Here is a 24,321-nt window from a genome sequence, read left to right on the forward strand (position 1 = left end):
ATTTTTATAGAAAAATACGTTTTATTAATGTTATTTTGTTAGAATTTTATGTCCTAGTGATATCTCGGAAACAGCTGGTCAACTGTTCGTAAACTCTGGAAAAATAGTACACTTGATTTATCCTAGCCAAAGCATTGATGACGTCATTTGAAAGAATAATGAAATAAATCATTCGTCAATCATGCATGGCATTTCAGAGGTGAAAAAATTAAATATAAATAACTTCGCACAGAGTTTTTAATCGAGGTATAGTATTAATTACAAAAATTTTTTGTAGCGAAATAGGTGTAAATTAATCTATTTCTCCATGGCAATTTAAATTATTCATAAAAGCAAGTTTCTTTGACTCGACCACCTTGCTAATGGCTGTGAAATGGCTCGTAGAAGATTCAAATGCATTTTTTTTCTAGACTTATTATTCCGAACACGAAAAATAGGTAGGTTTCAGAAATAAAAAGAAAAAATTTTATAACTGTTTTACCAGTTTGTTGACAGTGAGGCCACTGCGTGATCAAACAACGTTTTTTATTTCCTGGGCGATAACTGAAGAAAGTATCGTAAAAGGTCACCCTGAATTATGCTTAATTTCATGTTCTTTTGAATTTTGTAAAGATTCTAACACTGATTTTCTGTATGCGTAACAACAAATATTATTTCTTCATCGTCTTCATTACCTTGATGACGTCATCTTGAAAACCATGATATAAATCTTGATTAATACTCCTGACTTCTACGCCGTTATGTTTGGATTTTGAAAATTGTTTTTACTTCCTGAGCTTAAAATAGAAAAAAATTGATCTGACGTTTTCGCCTGTCGTGTTCTGTCTTTTGGCGATTTTAGTAGACAAGAATTGATGGAGAAAATATCGCGAACTTTTAAAATCATTTTGAGAATAGTGATTATGTATTATGTGATGACATTGTCAATTTGTCTTAGAAACTACAAAGCTGATTTGCCCACAATGAGCAACCGATATGGTAAATTCCTAATCAGAATGTATTTGTCAATCCTTTTCAAAAACTTGACGACAACATTCCAAAATTTTGCAAAATCAATCTCATTTGAAATGTCAAAATAAAAAAATTGTCCTCTGTTATGTTCCTTCATAGATTTTTATTTTATAACTGTTTGTACAGGGTATATAAAAAATTTCTGGAATGAAGCAATTTATGTTTTCGTCAATTGTGCATCTTATTTTCTTCATTAGTTAAACCCCTAGGTAACCCAATTTGTTAATATCCAAACAGCGGTACCTCACATGGTATTAATTATCCATCATTTAAGTTCCTAATTAATGTTCGCTTATTTTGTTACTTGATGTGACCTTTAAATGCAATAATTTGTTCATTAATTTGACAGGTTATTGCGTAACATTTACCGCAAATTCAATTTTTTTATTAAGACTTGACTATCAAATCTGAAGGAAGAAGCTTGATTTAATTTAACCTCATCCTCTTCATTTGGTCAGAAATGATAAAAGTTTGATCACGTTTGTGAATCTGCCAGAAATTGACGAGGAAATTGCTGCCTCGGTAAAAAGCAGCTTTCATCTAAAGGTGAACGTATGAAAATTTTAAAACAATACTCGAAACGAGTTTCGTGCTTTATAAATCGCAACGATTCCTCATAAATCCGGTGACTTTATCTGTACCGTCCATGTGCAATCTTCCGGGTTCGAAACGTGAAATGAGCGTAAATGAAGAAACCAAGCGCACAAAGAAACTTTGTTATATAGTAAGTAACAGCGTCGATTTGCGGTAATTCTACACAAAATAGTTGTAACCTATGAACTTCGCAATCTTTAAATTGTATCTTGAATCCAAGAACACATCGTGTACTAAGATTTATAAACACATTGTGAGAAATAAATTGCTGTTGCAATTGTATCCCCGCAGAAAATATTGGTTTACGTGAAGTACCAGAGGAAAAATTCTAAGGTTGTTGTTTTGTTGTACCGGTGTGCGCTATCGGGACTTTGGATCGGTACCGGATTTTTGATTAATTTTTTTATGCTTTTTTTATTGCATAACTGTAGAATAAAAACGGCGCTATTATTAAAATGCGCATGTCCTATAAATTATCCATGAGCGTGTAATTATGGTGATATTTAGCGAATGATAATGATTTGAATATAAAATTCATATTTCATTTTGCTGCGAAGGTACTTCTTTCTTCTGTTCTTTGTAATAATTGGATTTTCATATTCGATTTATAACCCCCTGTAAACACTACTAATTGCCTTTTTCTTATTTATATGGATTTCGTGGTTTACCGTAAAAACCCAAGCACGACTGTATTACAAAGCAATTTTATTTATTCCCGAAGCGTCTAATAAATCGTTGGTCTGTCATTCCCGTAAGAATAAATGTAAATTACTTTTTTATATGTTTTCATTTTCAACAAAGGTGGTTTGTAAACTATACAGTGTGAAACCTAATTGTGGAATAAATTCAATAATATAAAGAAAATAATATTGCAAAAAAAAATGTTCATCCATTTATAACTGCCATTTTTTCACAACATAGAATTCAAATTTAGTAATTTTCCGAATAAACTGATTGATTGTATAGTGAATGATGTACTTACGGTCGATTAGTTAAATATTGAAATGAAATGAAATATTAATGTGTAATTAAATAATAAAAATAATTAATTAAATTAAGTGCTTCTATAAATATGATCTGCGTAGGTTTGTAATAGGTGAGTGAAATATTTCATTCGAATTAAAATCTAATGTACGATTAACCTATGAATCTGAGAATTTTATTGGTCGGATTTGATCACGTGACTAAGTTAATTGCTTGATTAAATTACGGTTGCGTGTGTCGGATCTTAGATTTTTTACAGAAGCACTTAATCACGTCATTAATTTAATGATGCAATTAACCGAGCACGTGGACAGATTCAGCCAATCAAATACAGATTCATCGGTTAATTACATACGAATTAAATATGTAATTCATCTGCTCTAAACCGGCCCTTAATAGCTCCACATTTAACTGACTTAATTGGAGCACACTTATTTTATTTTTGTCTGTTTAATTTATCGAGTACGACCACCATAATTTGTAATCGAGTCATCATAGCATGTCAGTGTTGATAAATGTCAAAAAATGACTAGCGCAAAATGCATTATTGCTTAGGGCGTTAATTTTTGCTGTTATAAGTGTTTGATAAATAGTGTTCTTAAAATAAGGCCACTAAAAAGTCTGCAGGAGTAATATCACAAAAACTTCCCGTATTGTGTTTCTAGCCGAATGCGCTGTAGCCTCGTCTTGTTGAAAATAGCCTTCTTCCATTTCATCGTCGTGAAGTTGTAGTATAAAATATGTCAACATTTTTTGCTGATATCGGTTAATCGCGTGATTGCAACTTGTTTCGGAAGAGAGAATAATTTCATTTAATAAGACAGAACTTCTATGTTGATCATAATATAATCTATAACGATCATTTTTAGTAAAATAAACCGGCACATTAAGAAAATTTCTTTTTATTAAAATATGAAAACCAACCATTTTTTAAAATAGTACCTATATAGACTTAAAATAAGTTTTTGAAAAGTTCAAGATCGCATTCTTAGCGTGTGAGATGCTTACAATGATTCAATGCCGAACGTAAAGTGTTTGACAGAATTATTTGCAAATAATAGCATCAATAAATTATTCTGTTCTATTGGAGCGGTCAATACTTGATATGTTACTCAATACCATAAAATCCGTTTTGACGCAAATACAGTCGAAATTAGAATACATGAATAAGTTGAAAGAATTTTACGAGTCTTGATCTGTACCATGAAATAACCTAAGCCAACTTATATGGCAATGAGACTTATTTATGGCAAGTTAATTTTTCCGAACAGTTTATTAAAGGAAATTACAAGAAGCGTTTGGTAATATTTTATACACAAACACACCTAAGAGATAATAATAGCCTTAGAAATCGATATATCAAATTGTTAGTGGGCCAAAGTACCCACGTTGCGTCTAAGCGCACAGACATAGAAGTAAATAAATAATGTATTCGTTCAGACAAGGTCGTGGAACTTTTTTACTGAATTATTACAGCAAAACGAAAAATGCAGCTAAAAAATGCAAAATATTTTTAAGAGCTGAGGTAAGGTTGTTTTCACCAAGCCGATCAAAGTCACATTTGGGACAAGGTTTCAAGTTGTAAAAATTTTGGTTGTGGCAGATTAATTCGCAGTTGGGTTTAAAAAGCGGTTTTATCAAAAAAAAATTATTATGCACAACATTACAACTATTGATTCTAGCAGTACCAGATACTATCTATTTTAAAAGGCATAATTACGTGTAAAATAGGTCATATATAATTTTTTGCTTGCTTTTTAATCTGATTTATCATTAAACAGATCTCATTTGATATTTTGCTGTAATTTTTCAAATTAATAATGTTTGATAGTGTAAGTTATTATTAATTAGTAATAATTTGTATATAGGAAAGTAGAAAATTCTAATCATAAAAAACATGATCGGCATCTTGAACTAGACTACCTTGCTTTTAAACGACTTTTAATTGTTCATATTTTATCAGTCTGCTGTTTTTATTAACTTCTCTCGGGTAACAAAAAATGATTTTAATAGGTACTGACTTTCAATTTTACCGGTTTTAATTAAAAATCGTTCCAGTAGTGTCATTTTTTTACTCTAGTAGGGAAATACCTTACATAAAAACATAAAAAAGCACAAATAGTCTATTTTGTCCACTGAGCAAACTAAAATAATTTTCTATTATTCGTCTTCAAATTTGGGCAGTTTGAAGTCTTTTTTCTACGTACATGACACAGTTCTTTTCGTGTTTATTGATCGATTAAATTATTGAACACAACTACTTCGTACAGGGAATAAATTATGTAGCAAGAGTCTACAAAACAAAAGTCTACATAGCAACATCAAGAAAATGATCGTAGTACATTCATGTAATTGCAGTTCCGACTTAGATTATTACAGTTGCTACAGATGTTGGCGTAAAGCTATTTAGGTAGAACTTCCCTTGCCCCTGAAGTACAATAAAACAAATTCAGTTTCTTAGATGAATTGTTATGTTTGTTTCTATAAACTATTTTTCTAGGATATAAATAAATATATACTGGGTGTCTGGAAAGTGGCGGATGAATTTTTTTTAATTGGTTCTTTGGCTATGTTTAACAACTAAACAACACATTCATTATCACAATAACTAGTAATAAAACTTTTAGTTAATATTTCCCTCGCCCATCACCATGTTTAATTACCATTTCATCTAGAATATAAATAATAATTTGAAAAAATTCCATGTGACAACAATGTTTGCCTGATATAAAGCGAAAATACAAATCAGCAAAAAATGAGTAAGCAGTTAAAAATGTTTGAAGTATTAAAATTAAAACCCTACGTTTAAAATGTTCGCAGTTAATTTTATTTCCTATGGTGTTCTATTTTCGGATAAATTTAAAGGAATCTGGTGTTTTGTTCCTGGATCAACTTGAAAAAATCTTTTAGTGTTTTATTTTTTTAGTTCCGGAGACTCTTGAGTACCAATGGTGTATTATTTTCGGAGCCCTTGGGGATTTTTTTTTTGTAATTTATTTAAAACAATTTTGGGGGACTTTGATGTTCTATTTTTGGAAAATTCTGACCTGACCTGTTTTTGAGTTAATTTTTAATCCGTTTTTTTTTGGAAAATTTAAAACAATTTTGAGGTTGTAGGAATTCCTGCTTGGAAAGAATTTGAAAGTGCTTTGGAGCCTCTAGTGTCTTTTCTTATATGAAATAGTTTAATTAAATTTCTTAGGGGGTACTAGCCCCAGCCGCCCGCCCTCTATTTTCTTAGAGTATATGTCATTTGCCAAAATCGGTCTTATTTTAGGAGGTACTATACCCGCCCACCCACCCTCTCTTTTCTTAGAGGGTTTGTTATTTGTCAAAATCGATCTAATTTTAGCAGGTACTAGTCTCACCCACCAGCCCTCTATTTTGTAAGCGGTGGGGCTAGTGTATGCCAAGATAAAGCTGATCTTGACAAATGACCTACTCTCCAAGAAAATAGAGAGCGGGTGGGCGGGACCAGTACTTGCTAAGATAAAATTGATATTGCGAAATGGTATATCCTCGAAGAAAATAAAGGGTGGGTGGGCGGGGCCAATACTTTCCAAGCTAAGACTGATTTTGCCAAATGATATACCCTCTACCCTTCATTATCTAAGGGTATGTGGTTTGGCAAAATCAGTCTTATCTTGGTAGCCTCTAGCTCAGCCCACCCGCCCTCTCTTCTCTTAGAGGGTGATACTTTTTTTGGGGGTATCTTTTTTTTAGAGAAGACTCTTCTTCTCCATTCTAATTTTCTTGGGCATTTCCAACTTCCTGTTCCCCTTTCCGTTTCTTCTTTCTTCTGCTCCCCACTAACTCGTCTTCCGTTACAATCTCGCTTGCCCATAGATTGAAATTTGCGATCTCTTCCTCTTTAGTCTCCTTGGTAACCCCTCTTAGAGAGTATCTCTTTTGCGAAAATCAGTCTTATCTTGACAGCTACTAGCACCGCCCACCCACTCTCTCTTTTCTTAGAGGGTATGTCATTGCCAAAATCAGTTTTATCTTAGCAAGTACTGATAACTAACTTCTACAAAAAATGATTTGGAAACATTACGAGCTCACTTAATGCACAAGGCAGGAATTTTGAACATCTTCTCTAGTCTTTTGTTGGTTACGCTTTAATGAATTTTTCTTTTGTTGGTTTTGTTTTTGTTTATAATTTATAAATGTCTCATTAAATTTTTTTGGGGTTTAATTATTAATGAAAAATAACAACTTCTTCTAGTAATAATGCACAACGATTAATGACTACTGGTTGCTATGGTTATTGTCATAAAAAAATAAAAGGAGGATTTCAGCCAACATTGTTATTAAGAAATAACTAAAGTAAACCGGAAGTATTCACGCATTAGGTGCGTGCAGTGTTGCCAATTTCACTTTTATTAAATTACGTTTTTTCGTAATCTACATCATAAAAAAATGTTTTATTATGTTTTGGGGACTCCCGAAACCACCGTACATAACGTACTGAAGAGTTAATCTGCCATTTTTCAGACACCGGTATAAATTAAAATAAAGATAGTTGTGGATTGTTTCCAACCAGTTAACCTTCATAAAATTTTGTGATATCGTAGTCAATTTTTCAGTAGGTACAGATATATTACTTCAATATTTACAACGTAATACAACAATATTGGGTTTATCTGACAAAATTTTGAGATGATCAAGTTTTTGGAGGCAATATGCAGATAAATTTTGAGTAAAACTTTACTGTGCGGTAATTTTAAAACGCTTGGACGAAATTCACAGAGTGAATGTTTATTATCAATATGGGATTTTCAACCCTATGCCTAGTGAATCAGCCTGTCTAGTTGGCTACGTCCTTTGCGGGATGGAAATAAGTCTCAGAAATGCGAGGGTTTAAAATCTATAACGCATGCTGTGACTGTGATAAGGACAACGAGACCTTCACGAGGAGACAGACGCCCTTCGCGCCGCTGTCGTTACGCATAGTTTTCCTTTGTTTGTGATATTAAAGTATTTGTATTGGTTTGTAACATTTAATTTTTGGAAGTTGGAGAGGGTTCTTGCAACTGGGAAATAAGTTTCTTATAGTTTATTACAACAGTTTTTCTGCCTTCAAAATGAAGGAATAAACAATGGTTCCTCCCATATTTTGCATTTTGATTTAAGGGCTCTTTTCTACGTATGAAGATTCAGTTGAAATACACTGACAACAATAAAATATAATAACATATATCGGCTATCTTACATTTTGTTCTTGGAAAGCATCTAGTAAGAATTATTTTTTATTAATTAAAACAACGTTTTATAAATGGACACGTGGTTTGGAAAAAAATGATCACTATATATTTCAGTGTAGCAGTAAGCTTGTCAACAATTTAACGCTTAATGTTAAAGAATTTAGTTGGTTTTTACTGTTATTGATTTACAGTGAATTGTATGTTTTCGCTAAAAATGACAAACATTAAAAAAAAGAGTCTACAGTACAAGTGAGCCACATCGTTTTCACACAGTATTCAAGTATTCGATTTCATACTACATTCGAGAATCTTGAGTAGATACTTTAAAAATATCTCGACGTTATCATTTTCAGATCTCACGCTGACTCGAAAATGGCGTCCAAGAGAGAAAAGAGAGATTCGAGATTCTATAACCGAGCTGTCTGCCCCCGCGAGTCGCCCCTGACTACGAACTATTGATCCAGCTTGCTCCGAAAAATGACCTATATTACTCAGGTCTAACCTGATTCGAGCTAAGATATTCTGACCTACATGAATATAGGTGTTGAATTTTTGCAAATGACTGATTCTCACAAATTTGACTAAACTCTTTGTCATTACAGCTTTCTGAGATAATTGAAATTTTGTCTTGAGTTAGAAGGGGCAGGTACTTTGTAGGGAAATTTGGCTGCTAATAGGATCATTTAGTGATAGCACTAATTTTCACAGTATACCTCATACACTCATTAACTGCTTTCACCGCCTTTGTTCTATATTTTAACCGCAAGGTCAGTTTATGCCATTTGTGTATGCGGTTAAATAATCTCCAAATAACTCACTTTTATAAATAACATTAAAGTGTGATAATAATGTATCTCTTATTACTCGCTTTTATCTTGCCTTTATTTTTCCAGATATATGTTTTCATTTTTCTCCATATATGATTTGGATATTATATGTATTACCTATATGCATCGGGTACCATATTTCCCGAAAATAACACCTAGTCTGATATTACTTTTTACTCCAAAAGACTCACTGGGTTTATAGGGTGAGGACGAATTAATATTTTACATCGAAGTGCAAGGAGAACAGAAGAAAACTTTGGTTCAGGTTGAAATAAAAATAAAAATCTACATCGACCGGGAAGAAAACAATGAATATTTAGAGGCGTTTGTCTTGTTATTTCTTACTAAGCTTAGCCCTGATTTTTTTTCCTTGTTTGCTGAAATTACAGACCTTAGTTCAATAATATTGAGCTATAAAAAACCGCCTGATGTTAAAAAAAGTGAGGTTATAACGAAGCGAAGTAATGCAAAGTTGAATCAAAATTAATTTTGTTGGCTACAATTGGCTTCTAAACATTTCCAGACCCTCTTTTTAATGCCACTAAAAATATTCTGAAACTATTGTAGGGTGTCATTCATTAATTTTTTTTTCTCTGACAAACTTTTTTTGTTCACTAAAAAATTCTGAATGCATATTCAAACTGTATCGTGTATAGTGAGCTGTTGCTCTATCTTGTAGAAAGTATCCGTTTTCAAATTCGTCGTTATAAAGTTCATTAACGAGTGGAGTCAAAATTTCTTGTTGACATCGATCTGAAATTTTAAAAACGTCGGAAAAATGAGAAAGTTAACACTCTTTACGATTTATTATCTTCAAAAAAATATGTTCCAGTTATTCTTCTTTTACTCAGAACAACCTCAACTCTAATTTTTTGAGTATTAAGTGGAGTTTCAGTAAAAAAATGTTTTCAGAATTCCACATTCACATATTTTACGAATTTATATAAACTGACACATGGAACATATTTTCGGCCTCCCACTGTCGTTTCCTCCCAATACTTCCTGTTTCACGGTATAATGTCACATTTCTTTGACGAGTATCTCGAAAATGGTGCCACACTCCGTAAATTGTTCATCCATGACGAACCTAAGAAGGCATGATCTTGTTATTAAGGCTACTCAGCACAATTTTACACTCAAAAAGTCACAAAATTAATCCAAGGATACTAGTTTAGCTCCGAAAAAACTTGATTTTTTTCAAATAAGAACACGAAAGACAATTACACGAAATAAAAAATTACGGAAATCCAAACGAGGGATGTGACAGATGACAATGAATCTGCGCATATTTGATGGTTTTCTTGAACCTGCGTCCCCCAAAAAAGACGATCAACTGGTAACTCGAGGTTTTATTGTGTACAATAAACCGTTAAACTATTGTCACCAGCTTTTCTTAACAAAAGTAAGGATTAAGTATAAGATTTTACAGTTATCGTCCAAATTCCTACATAATTTCCAGGTGGTCTACTTATTTATTTGTTAACAGAATCATTTGTGTAGGAAAGGACACAGAAACATGGTTTATCGTTAGACCGGTTTACACACTTTTCGTTTTCCTTCCGATTACGACAGACCGAGTGAAAAATCATCCAAACTGGTTATGCGGAAAATGATAACAATCAGCAGCCATTAGGAACTCGTATTTCGGTTAAAGTCATCTCTACTTTTGAGACAAGTTATACAATTCTATTAACCAGTTGAATAATAAAGTGGTCATTATTAGATAAATTATTTCAAAATTATATCAACACAAAAAAAGGTGGTTCGAAAAGGAATTTTCGTTTTTTCCTGGCTAGAATTTATTACCTCGTCGAGACAATGACACAAGTGATTTTATTGCTCTCATGTAAGACGATATCCACTTAGTCATTTACGAACAGTGACCATGGAATGAGACTCTTGCAAAAAAGATGATTCATATCGGGGGATAAATAAACGAGGGAATTAATTCGATTGCAGCCACTTACATAATCCTTGATTTTATTTTGTCGATTCGATCGTAAAACGAGTTGTGCAACTAATTTCAGCATCTTTGATCAAACATATATTTTTTGTGAATTAATGAGGAAACCTTACCTATGGTAACATTAAATTTATTACAAATTGGGGACCACGCCCGTTGCGTTGCACAACCAGAAAAAGAACCCCACGAAGGACCAAAACAAACCCGATGTCGTCTAACTGGTTCCTGTGGGTGTGCGCGATTTTGGCGAGATGTCGCAAGGAAGAGTCGTTGCCCCTTTGGCCCACTTCTTCCGTCTTTGTCCCTCTGACACCGTTCCGCCGCGCATCGGGCCCTTAAGGGCAAATTCCGGTGTGCCGGAACGAGCGAGCGGTAAAGCTGCAAGTCATTTGTCCGAAATCGGTTTCTTATTGTTGTTGCCTTGTGTCGGACAAGTCCGATTGTGCTGCGGTGATTTATCATCCTCCTTGTTCTAAGCTTTGTTCAGCGACAGTGCAATAAAATAAACGATATACTTCTCCGTCAAACGTGTTTCTGATTTAGATTTTTTCATTTCATCACGGATGCCGGTTTAGATCTGGGTGTGTTGGATTTAAATTAGACGCCAAGGTCACAAGGATGCGATTTCTAGCACGATAGTCTTCATTATCATAATTTTAATGGGGTGTCTGGAAAAAATACGTCAAAAAATTTGTACGAAAAATTCGATCGATCAATAAAATCTTTTATCTGACCTGGCTATCTGACTGACTTTATGTTGAGAGATATTATCTCTGGAGATTTTGAAGGTTCACGATTACAACAAACACTTTTAATTATAGGACCGAATTTAATAATAATCTACTACCGTTTTAATGATCTTGTCTAGATACGCTCTTAATTATAGAATACGAGCAATTTTTTCACGGTTAATTTCGTACTAATCTAGTTCATAAATTTTCATCATTAAATAAACAACATTCGGAATAATTTTTAATGTTTTTAATGTGGCAGCAGTTACACATGCCAATTAAAATATTTCGGTATTATTGCAACAGATACGAAATGTTTTTCACTTCAGATTTAAGACCTGGTTTCATAAATCAAATTTGGTGAGTTTTTGCAGGAAACCAAAAATTGTAACTGTGTCCATAGCATAATGATAACGTTGTGTTTAATTTATGGTTTTTAAAAATTCGTGGTCACGTTTCGGACAATGATTATAATAATTTACTTTATTCAGATGCCTTTACTACCAATTATTATGCAAATAGGCTAAGATAATCTATGAGTTCTATAAACATAAAATGTCTTGGCTTAGAAGAATTTCTGGTAATTTATATCTGGCTATTTAAGAGGACACATTAGGGCATCTGAAGCGTCTCATTTAAATAATTAACATTAACCAGAGAATCGAGTTAATTTTTTATTTGCCCATTAAGAAAGCTCGAACTGACTAGAAACAACAAATAAGATATTCGTCGTAATAAAATTTTATTGGAAAAGAAAGAATATAAAAATGTATGAAACAACGACGAGTTTAATACACATGAATGAAAAGCAAGAAGTCTAAAAAGAGGATCAAGACAAGGTCGTCCACTAAACGTATACTTTTCAAAATAAACATCGCAGATTTTTAACAGTTCGGACATAATACAATGAGCATTATTAAGAAAAAGGGTTCTAAAAAAGTGTCTGGAAATTGAAATGAAGTTGAGGCTTGCAAATAAAGTCGAGGCTAAGCTGACATTTGCAAAAAAATAAAGAGTAATAAGTAGCTCTTCAGTAAATTATCAAATTTTCGACGTTATAGATGTCGTTTGTAGCTTCAAAGACCACAATTAAATAACACACAGGGTCGCTAGAATGTATGAAAACGCTTAAATATCTTGAGAACCAATTATACAAATCACGTGAAATTAGGTATAGAGGTACAAGAATTTGTGCTCTAATCATTCAAATTGTTTTTTTTTTTCAATGGCACTACAATTGATTATTTTATTATTAATTACATTTTTAATAGAGCTTTTTTTTCTGAATTCATTGATATAGCACGATCACATTTTCTTCATAAACAATAATTAAATAAATTAAGTAATTATTATTAATTTTAATAAATATTAAACAATAAATAAATTAACTAATAAAAACCAAAACCAAAATTAAACTTCTGTTTTTTACAAAAGTTGCTCAAAATGCCCTCCATTTACTTCCTGGTAGTAAAAAGACGCTGCCACAAAAAAAAGTTAAGCGGTGTCAAATCCGGTGGCCTGGCAGGCCGCTCAATAGTATCCCTTCGGCCGACGGGTACATGCTAGTTGGCTCCGGCGGACGGTATTTGACCCTCTGCCGAAAAATGGGTATAGGTAAATTAGCTCCGATGGTGCAAGGAAGGTAGATTTTATGGTACCTCCTACGGTGAGGGGATCATCTGCAGATACGTTATTTCCTGCTGTCGCAAGAGGTGTGTTGTTTGAATTACAGGAACATATAATTCCATAGTCATCAAATTTCTATGTCCAGAAAGTGGTGGCGGTGAGGTAGTTACAAAGGGGTTTTCTGGTATTTCCCAGATTTGCGGGGTCTTTGAAGTAAGAGGATAACAATCGTTACGGTGAGAGTAAATATTTCTATACTTTTATTACTATCTGCACTGGTCGAAAATGCCCATTCAACACAAATACAAAATTTCCGGCCGAAAAATATCAGTTTTTTCTTAAACTTTCTTGTGCCCAAGCGCTTAAGATAATTGTTACAAAATGGACTGTTTGGACGAAATGATTAGTGAAAAAGGGAAAACAGTTCTGTTAATTAGGTAATAATTATAAATATAATTTTCATAAAGTGTTAGCTCAAAGTGTTATACGTTGGCAGTGTGTAAAACGTGGCTGTAAATCGTACATCAAGACGAATGCTTCGAATAATAGAACAAAGTGGTGAACATACTCACGCAGCGACTGAAACTTCAAAATTAAACAGACAGAAGCTCAGCAATTTTGTTTTGGTTTATATTTACCTTATCTTTTGCAGCAAAATACAATACTAACAAAAATAAAAAAATATATATTTACCAAGCAATAGTAAATAAATTGTTAAAATTGTTAGGGGTAATAGTTCGAACATATATGTGTTGTTTTTCTTAAATACTTATCGTTGCAATGATGAACGAATAAAATTATAAATAACAACTTTAAATGAAATTTAATTTTTCAGTTGGCATTAGATATTAGGTTTTGTGAAAACAACCACAGTTCTGCGTTACCCGTCATGCAGGCAGCAGGAGATGGGGGCCAACTAGTACATGCATCTGGCGGGAGACAATTTACCTGTTAGTCCGGAGCCAATTTACCTGTTGCTTAAGATTCAAAAGTAGCCGCCGGAGCCAACTAGTATGTTCGCCGGCCGACCCATCTGCCAAGTAACATTAAAATTATTTTCTAAGGTACCTAATCTAATTAACTAATCTTTCTTTTTTTATTTATTTGTATTTAAAATATTAAAAATTGGGACAAAGTTGCTCACTACGTTCTGTACTGATTTAGTAGTACACTACATACCTTTGAAGACAAGATAAAGGGATCATCATTAGTTTAAAGAGAGAACAAAAATAAAGGATTAATATATTACATATTTTGTATTAAATATAATACATATTTTGACACTTACATAATATTATGTGTTTGTCGACTACTGAAAAATGTGGAGCCAACAACCACTAAATAAGCTAAATTTGTTTACTGCTCTACTAAAGTTTCCAAGGAAAAATAGTCAGAACAGAAGGCAATAAAATGATAATTATGGGAGAATTTAATGATAGAATGGAAAATGATAACAAAGACCTGAAAAATTGTTTGGGAATAGGAGGAGAGTAAAGAAGAAATGAAAATGGGACACTTGTGTAGAGAGAATGACTTAATAATAGTAAGTACAAAATTTGCATACAAAGATATACTTACATAAATCAAAGTGACATAATGCTAACAAAAGAAGATAATATAAAAATGTGGTAAGAAAATTTTGAAGAACTTATGGATGCTATAAGTAAATGACGATGAAACTGGAACAAATAGAGAAAGACAAAACGGAGGCAGCATGGAGCAAGAAATTGCAAGGGCAGAACTGGAAGAAGCAATCTATAAAATGAAACGTGGAAAAGCATCTGAAAGAGACGAAATTCTTGTAGAGTTTATTAAAAATTTAGATTCATGAAGAAGAAAAAGAAGAGAGAAAATAGCAAACATAGCAGTAATAACCACAAAAGTAAAACTTTAAAGTGTATACAGGAAAATTATATGTTAGGATTCTGGAGAAAAAAAAAAAAAAATTAAAACATAAACCTGAATTTTGTCCTTTTGCTTGGCATTTGATAGCTAGCTTTGGCATATACTTGTGTTTTTTACAAAGCCGATTTATTGTGTTGACAACATTAAATTCTTCGCACTTATTATTTTTGTAGGGTATATTTTCCGCCGCGCTCTGCTTATTACACTGTGTTTGTCGACAATTTACTGAATTTGTTATGTTTTTGCACATGTACGTCATTATTATTACAGCGTCATAAAAATGAGTTCTAAATTTTTGCGCCGGAAAATTCCCTAGCGTTTGTGAATGCCCGCTGTACGTAAACAAAGTTACATAAAATAAATAATCTCACACTGTATACTATTATTTACGTCAAATTATTATACAACACAGTTCGCAAATTTTGTAAACATTAAATTATAAATTCTATAGTGAAAGAAATTTTCTTTGGAAAATATTTGATAATATTAAATCTTAAAATATACAGGATATATCAAAATTCGGTATTGAAATCATTGTGTTAAAGCCCTGAGAATGTGTGTTGTTTCATAACAAAAGTGGTTCATTTTCAGAATTCACCAATTATCATATTTTTAATATTAGGCTTCATCCTTACGAGTAAAGAAGGGTACAACATCTTCACTGAAAAAACCGTATTAATTGTACTAGAACTATCGGTCTGCATTAATCTAAGTCGGTGCTTACGATTTTCGGTAAACAGTATCAATTTTCGCTGAAGAGAAATTCAGTCAGATGGAAAAATAGAAAAGTTAATAAACACGTGGGGTTATTTAAGAACAATATTGACATTATCGTGATTTAAAACAGTCTCTTTGAGATTGTCGTGATGTTTTATAAATTAAAAACATCTGAATTAAAAATGTGACAATAATACAAAAGCCATCGTCCACATAATTTGTAAAACTTTGATCCTTTACCTGTTTTCTGATCTGTAGACGATCAAATATTCCAGATTTAAGTTCTACAGAACTCAAATTTGAGAATTTACGCCTTCTTTATTCAGCACTTTAGCATACTTACTGTTACGAAATAAATCTATTAGTCGCACCGGTACGACGCCTATGGGTTCTAGTATGTGACGACGGCCGGAGAAGAGCCTGGAAGCGGAAGTCGCGATGGGTGCTCCAGACAAGTCTAGAAGCCGTGACGGAGCCGTTTCGAAAGAACCGCGTGGTTCTTTAAATAGAGGCCATGGTCGGGAACGATTATTATTCAGTCGAGTCGAGTCTAACGAGTGTCGAGAAAACCCAGTCAAGTTACGCCGGAGTTATTTTGTGCATAATCGCTCTGTAATTAGTAGTGTAAATTCCAGTTACTAAGAAATAAATTGTTGAGTTTTACCCACGCCGATTTTATTCACCGAACAACGTAACAATACTGTTTCATTAACCCAACTTTAATATGGAATACAGTTAATAGTTCTAGTATAATTAATAATGTTTTTGATCGAATATGTTACTTGTACCCTTCTTTAGTAATAAGAATGAAATTCTGAAAACCAACTTTTCTATTAAAGCCTGGATATTTCTGTTTGTGCGAATTTTGGGACATGCTGTATATAACGAGAGATTACTCTTCTTATATTTCTCTTAAAGCTGTTTTTGCTTCTTTCTATTTAAAAATTTCCCGGTAGGTTTAAAATATTCCTTTCAGTTAAGATTTGATATCACTTGTGATTTACATGAGCACCACCTTACAAAGCAAAGAGAAATATAAACGAAATGAACATTTTATTATTTTCTAATGATATTGAAAAAAAGTTAAAAAAGGTCTTCTAGGGCTATTAAAAAAATATATAACTACCAAAAATACAATCTAAATTTCAGGTATGTAGTGTAATTTTTGTCACAGAGAAAAACTATTTTATATAAATAAATGTATATATATATTTTTTATTTCAAATATATTGAGCAAGGAAAAACTGAATCATTAAAGCATAAAAAAATTTAATTGAAAAATGTTGTTATATATATACCTTTTGTGCAAGTAACAAAGATAAATATTTTTTGGTAGAAATTTAAAATGACTAGAAAAGCAAAAATTACGTTAGAATCAGCAGTGTTTGGTTATATTACAGTTAAAAAGTTAAGAAAAAATTGTTAATAGTTTTTGAATTATAACATAATAAATAACCAAAAAAAAAACGCAAATTATGAAAATCCAAGAAATAATTTGATTTATAAAACATAAAAATTAAATTTTAACCCGAAAAGAAGTGGAATGACAAAAATTATATGATAATTTGTGTAAGATTCATTATCAACTTTTTCAGCTGACAACACCGCCGCGAATTCTCACATATAAAATGCATTGCTTACAAATTTGCAAAGAAAATAGTCTCTGAGTGTCGAAATCAACAAAAAAATCTCTATAGTCAATTTTCGAATATGATCGAAGAATTTTTTAAGGGGAAAAAAATCATTGAAAAAAATAACTTTTTTGGCAAATTTTCGTAACAATACACAAAAAAATTTGCAATAGAGATCGCGGCGTGCTGCTTCCAGAAATACAGCGTGTTTATGGACCCGGACCTAAATTTTTGAAATATTCGGTTTGAAACTAATTTTTTTCTTAAATCCGAAAAATGGACAAATATTACAGTTGGTGATTGTGAAAAGATAGTAGAAACTTAAAAAAAGCCAAATATAACCTTCTTAGCTGAATATCTGCAAAAAAAACTCTTTAGCCAATTTTCGAAATTGGTCAAAAAGGATCGAAAATTTCCAAACTGAAAAATTGACCTTTTGAAGCTGAAAATAACTTGTGTAGATCGAGTTCTGCAAGAAAAGTCTTTAGCCAATTTTCGAAACTGGTCGAAAAATTTGCAAAGGGGGGAGTATTGAAAAATCGATCTTTTTGGAAAAGTTGACAAAAATCCACAAAAAATTCTGGGATATAGATCGTCACGTGCTGGTTCCAAAAATATAATGTGCTTATGGGTAAGGGGTCGAGAATTTCGAAATTTCAGCTTGAAGTCTAGATTATTGAAAAATCCGAAAAATTGACGTGTTTTAATTGGCGATTGTTATGAAATTTTACCAAAATATCTATTTGATTTACGTGTGACACATCATTTTTATTGCAAAAAGGTGCAAACATCACAACATTGAGAAAAATTAAAAGTGGGCTACAAGAAAAAAAATATCTATGGACTTATGGAGAAACAGAAAGTGCATGGTAGAAAAGATATTTAGAAAAAAAATTAAATGGGATACTTACAGTTATCTGAAAATAAATGAAGAGAATAGTATTCCTTAAAAAATCGGTTTCACAACACTGCAAGAATTTTAAGAGTAAATTTGAATAGCATCTTACTGACTTAGTTTCATGGGAACTATCTAAAAAGATGAGTTTTTCTGAAATGGTTAAGTAAACGTGGTGAATGTTTTATATGAGTATAAATTATACACTTTCAATCACTAGCTACGATATTTACTAGGTACGATATGTTTTATCAAAATTGTTGTTTACATTCCCACTCTTCCCATACAAGAATTTTGATAAAAAATATGTTAATTTGGCAACTGGTTGGCATTTGAGCTTTTGTTATTGTATCTAACGGGAATTTTTGTACGAAATAGCCAACGGTAACACGCAATAAAAAATTACATTTCAGTAATTTGAGACGCCAGTAGCTTGTATTTAAATGTGAACTAAAATGTAGAACATTTATGTGGATCTGCCGTAGTCTACTTAGTACCCTCGGGAAGAAACAATAATTACCGTTTTGAGAAGCTATGTTGACCAGAAAAAACATAACGTTCAATAAACTGAAATTTTAATCGATTTTTTGTTCACTAAACCAGATTTGCAACGAAAATTTAAAAAAATACGCTGCATTTTAACTCTAAGTATGTAAATATTTAGTTTTTTATTTATTATAGGTGGAGAAAGTTTGATTTAAGTGTGTCCTAAAAGTGTAAAACTGCATATTTGCAACCTCACAGAATGTGGATGCAACAGAAAAAAGGTAATTAAAAAATTCCACCTCGAGAATGAATGCGTACTGGTATTTTAATTGATATGGGTGGGAGTTTGATTTTTTTGAAATTCTTCTTTTTTACTACATAATTATAATGTGTATCTGCCAAATATGTTATATAAATCTTTTTGATTTACTAATATTGCAGACAAACTAAAGCGTATCAATTAAGCTGTCATGAAATATCAAGTATTATAAAATATAATGTGTATCAAACCAGATGTAGATGTTTGTTAAAAAATGTCTTGGTACTTCAAAAATCTAAATTCATTATTACAGTTTTTTTTATTTGCGATATTTTGGTTTTTCATATCATTGGGTAGAAGTCGAAAAAAGAAGAGAAAATCCGCGACGTACGATGAACATCATACTGTTTAACTATTACATTCTGGTTGTATATTGATTGGATCGCATGACATTAACATTTGTTAAGATAAAATTTTCTTAAATACGACACGCTTAACTATTTATCATCGTTAAAGCTCTTTGTAGCAACATAAGAATACTTTCATATTTTGCGGTAATTTACAGAAAATTACATTTAGTAGTATCCATAATTACCTCACGTAATTATTGATATTAATTGCTTCTTGTAGAATGCAATCCTGCTGAGCTCTTATGTGTTTATTTATGAAATAATTTGCGCAAAATGATACCTTTAATATATTATTTGACTACAGTAAAAAATCAAAATTCTCATCTACTCCAGCTGCTTTACCTTGGTTATTAATGCACAATTTTCGCAAATTGACCTTCTTTTATTAGTTAACTGACAGCTCTCTTTGTTAGAAAATTGGCAATAAAATTTATGTTTCAAGTATTTAAAATTTGGGTGTTCTATAATATTGTGGCTTACTACTTCTTTGTGAAAATAAATCTTCTCTAGGCGCAATATTTCGACATTTATGTTAGTAGCATATGCAATTCATAAATTTATGACATATTTATGTTTAGCCAAGGGCTCGAATATAACGTATGTGGAATTACAACCACGTATTATCCTGAAGGACAATGTATATAACTTCTCGCAACTATTGAAATGCAAATATTTTGTGGCACGGTAAAAATAAAATTCTACAAATTCTACAGAAGCTAATATTCAAAAACATAAAAATTCTTGCATTTTGTCTTAAAACTTCTAATTCGCAGTTTCGTAAGCCAGCAGACGCACCTTATTTTTTTCCTGAAATGTTTAAGCCAAACATCCGATTCTTTCCATTCCAAAATTTAAAGGTTAACTAATTAAGATGTCATCAGGTGGATGCAGAGTGGCAGTTAAGGAATGTAATACACGCTTTCATTCCATTATTACAAACGCTGCGTACGAATTTCTAAAGGTGCCAAATACGGAACCGTGAAAAATCTCATTCATAATAAGGATGTTTAGTGCATAGTGCAAACATTAACAAGTGGGAGCGTTTCCGTGTATCAGTTTTCGTTTTCACCACACACGAAGTCCCATTGTGTTCCATAATGTCCGACTCACGAACTATTTAATTCCATCTCGGCTGCGTCTAATGTCTATCTAATGCACTATATTAGGAATTGCAGTTCCCGTACCGCCAATACGCAATAAAATACCATCGACTATCTGTGACGACTTTATCGATTGAACTCGGAATGTCGATTTTTCTCACAATTTTGCGTCCATTACGGGAACAATAAAACTCGGAGGAAGATAAAACATCAGGATTATGAGAAGATTTTTTCATGGGCAGGCGACGGAGCGTACTTTTGTTCAAGAAAGTGATTTTATTTGCAGTAAACTATTTTAATTACTAGTGATTATTAATGAAAATTGGTTTCTGTTATTGAAAATATATGCATAAAATCAGGAAAATTATGAATATTGAATAATAAATTTATCGTATAACGGCTAGTTGCTACGCTAAATTAGTGTAATAATAGCAGATAAATTTTCCCGATGTAATTGAAATCGGTTGCGTTACGTTAATCGGATGTTCATAAAATGAATGTAAAGTGTCTGTAAAGGTCTTGGCAGATTTGCATTCTGTGTGCAAAATGGTGGCAAACAATCAGGCAAACATCCACCTGTTAACGGTACTGAAGCGTGTGATTCAAAAATAGTCTATAGATATTTGTAAAATGATCCGACTTTATGTATACATATTTGTTATTATAGAAAATAGTCTTAAACAGCTTTATTTCGTAAGTGCATGTTGACTATTTCATGTGCAGCTAAACAGAAATAACTGGAAAATTTAGTTCAGATGAAACACCCTGTATATTTTTTTGGTTAAAATCAGAGGCGTATTTAGGTCGGTTGAGGCCCCAGGCGCAGAAGAAAATATTGGACCACTTAAAAAAGAGAGGAAAGTGACAAAGAGACAGGGAAACCACATTTTTAAACAAATACATAAAATTTCAACAAAAAAAATCATACAGTTTTTCTCGTTCCCCGATGCGTTTCAAATTGGTATGGTTAATAAAATTTTCAATATAGTTTCAACATTTGTAAAGTTAGTTTCATGTTTAATGATTTTTGTATAATATGATTAATTGAACGCTTGTCTTTTTTATCTAAAAAGATTAGAAACTCTTCCAATTATCTCAATTACTTAAATATTTGCCTTTATACCTAGAGCATTAAAAAACACCATCAAAGACAGCCATGGATTTTTGACAGTTTGTCTTTGATCGTTGCATTTTCAACTCACACTTTCAAATTGACGGTAATTTGACAAAACAAAAATTGTCGTTGTCTTATTTTGTATTACTTTCGCAGTGCATTTCTATTAAATTATGGACGTATTTTTTCTTATCTAAAAAAAGGAGACAAATCAAGTCGACGCCACAGAAGTTAGAGTTTTATTATGAGGTGAGGGCTAACATGTTTTGGTAGCTACTGGACTAATTAATAAACAGGAAATTAGCTTACAACGTTACATGAAATACAAATAAATTTAGAAATTACATAATTAGTGACTAAAATTGCGCTTGAGGGCTGTTGTTAATAGCAACCTCAAGGTTTAAATAGAAAATGGAAGGAAACAACTGAAATACAAAGGTAAATTAAAAAAGAAATTGGCGCCATCAATCAAGAATTCGAGAAATACCAAGAATCATAAATGATATTAAACATTGTCTTTTGAGAAAGGAAAACTACGTGTAAAGCACGGAATGAGAAAAAAAACAGACTTGGAGAGGACAGTAACATGGAATGAGTTGAAGAGATTTAAATTTTATAAAATAAGATATTTGTGATTTATGAATGCGCCTTGAGGGTTTCCCTGAGGTATCAAAGTTTCCGCAAAAGAACCAAAATTGTAGACTAACGTTTTACATATACTAATACCATAAGGTTGAAAAAAAGTCCTCTAGTAGGCCATGAAATCTATTTTAAAAGTAATGATGTTGGCAACACCTACGTGTTGCTTGTTCAGTTTGACAATTACGGTCAAATAACTGTCAAATAAAGTGTCGAATGCCAACATCATTATTTTAAAAATTATTTTCATGGCCTACTAGAGGACTTTTTTTGATTATATGGTATAAGCGGAGTTCTACCCTAATATTTACCACGGGCGACTTTGAGCTTATAAGAACGCGAACGTCATTGGTTCCATTCTCTTAGGATCCTTTTTTACACTCTTGTTGGTATTATCTATATATTTTTTAATCTCTATATAGAGGTTATCGCAAACAAAATTTCGCCAAATCAAATCATTTTTCAAAGAAACGCGATTTGTTGCACTGTACCTCAGGGACGATGGAAGTTCTACCGAAATAGTCTTTTACAGTAAGAAGGAACGGACTATAAAATATGCGCACAAAAGTGTTATTTTTATTTACGTATCACAACAAAGAATAAACAACTAAAGATTTATGTAATTATATTAAATACTTTGAAATTTTTTCGATTCTGCCGGGTAAGACATATTTGCAAATATAGAACGTAATCTAGCTTTTAATATGTTATGGGTACCTAATTAATTAGAAATAAGTATTGTAGAAATGATGTTCACAAACTCCATCTAACTTACCTCATTTTTTTCACGAGAAAAAGACTGATTTTGGCAAATGATATACCCTCTAAGAAAATGGAGGGCTGGTGGGCGGGGCTAGTACGTCCTGTAATACGACTGATTTTACAAATGACATACCCCCTAAGAAAATAGAGCGTGGGTGGGTGGGGCTAGTATTTGCTAAGATATGACTGATTTTGGCAAATGATATACCCTCTAAGAAAATAGAAGGACGGTGAGCGGGGCTGGTACTTGCTAAGATCAAACTAATTTTGGCAAATAACATACCCTTTAAGAAAATAAAAGGCGTGTGGCCGGGGCTAGTACTTGCTAAGATAAAACCGATTTTGGCAAATAACAACCTCTAAGAAAATAAAGGGCGAATGGGTCGGGCTAGTACTTTCTAACATGGGACTGATTTTGGCAAATGGCATATCCTCTAACTTGTTGGTTATTAGAATCCGGATTTATATGCACAAAATTTTTCTGAAATATGCGCATATATGTACCCAAAAAGGCTGAAACATCCATGCATCTTTAAAAAATATGTACGTTTATAACATTAATTATTATTATTTAAAAATATACATATTTTTATCAAAATGCAAAGAAATATTTTTTTTTTATAAATTTGGTGCAAAAAAAATATATAAATTATTAATTCATTTTCTAACTTATTATCTTACTGCAACCTTCGGTAAAAATTTTTCGTCACTATAAATTATTAGTTTTGATTTTTCTTTAATCCATCACATAACAGGGAAGTTTTTCCTTTCGACATTTTTTTCTAACACTCACGCTGTTTATAAGGCACTTCATAGAAAGGAATAAATAATTTATTTTTATCCTTTTTGCTAAGCACCTAAACATACCAACCTCCACTTTTACATCATTTGGATAAACCAGAGCATAAAAATATTATTCTTGACCCATCTTAAGTGGGTAAAATCAAGTTATAAACATGCAGCCGGAATTATCGCAATAAATACAAATAGGTACAGGCTACAGAAAGTATTCTTGTATTCTATTATTGTTTATATATGAAAAACTTGGAAATATGCACACTGTTAATAGAAATATGCGCGTTTTGTCGAAATATGCGAAAATGAAAAATATGCATAGAAATAGAAATGCATTTTGCATAGAATCTGGAGGATATTTCAGCAAGATGGAGCCATAGCTCATACCGCGTTTGAAACAATACGATACCTTCTACAATATTTGATAATCGAATCATGATCAGATGTCTAAATATCCCTTTCCTAGCTCAGTCGCCGATTTAATCCCTCTTAAAAACTATTTCATTTTTTTGGCACATTTTTTTCAAACGGCATGAAAAATATAGATCAGTTAGGGCCGGCTTATAGAAAGCGAATTAATCGTAAGCAAGTTAATCGTAATTAACGAACTTCAATTAAAAGTTAATCGCGATTAACTTTTAGTTGAAGTTCGTTGCTATGCAACGTGC

Source organism: Zophobas morio, unplaced genomic scaffold, assembly GCF_036711695.1.
Source record: "Zophobas morio isolate AGI-343-1 ecotype UQ-CSIRO unplaced genomic scaffold, CSIRO_AGI_Zmor_V1 ptg000005l, whole genome shotgun sequence".
NCBI classification, from domain to species: domain Eukaryota; kingdom Metazoa; phylum Arthropoda; class Insecta; order Coleoptera; family Tenebrionidae; genus Zophobas; species Zophobas morio.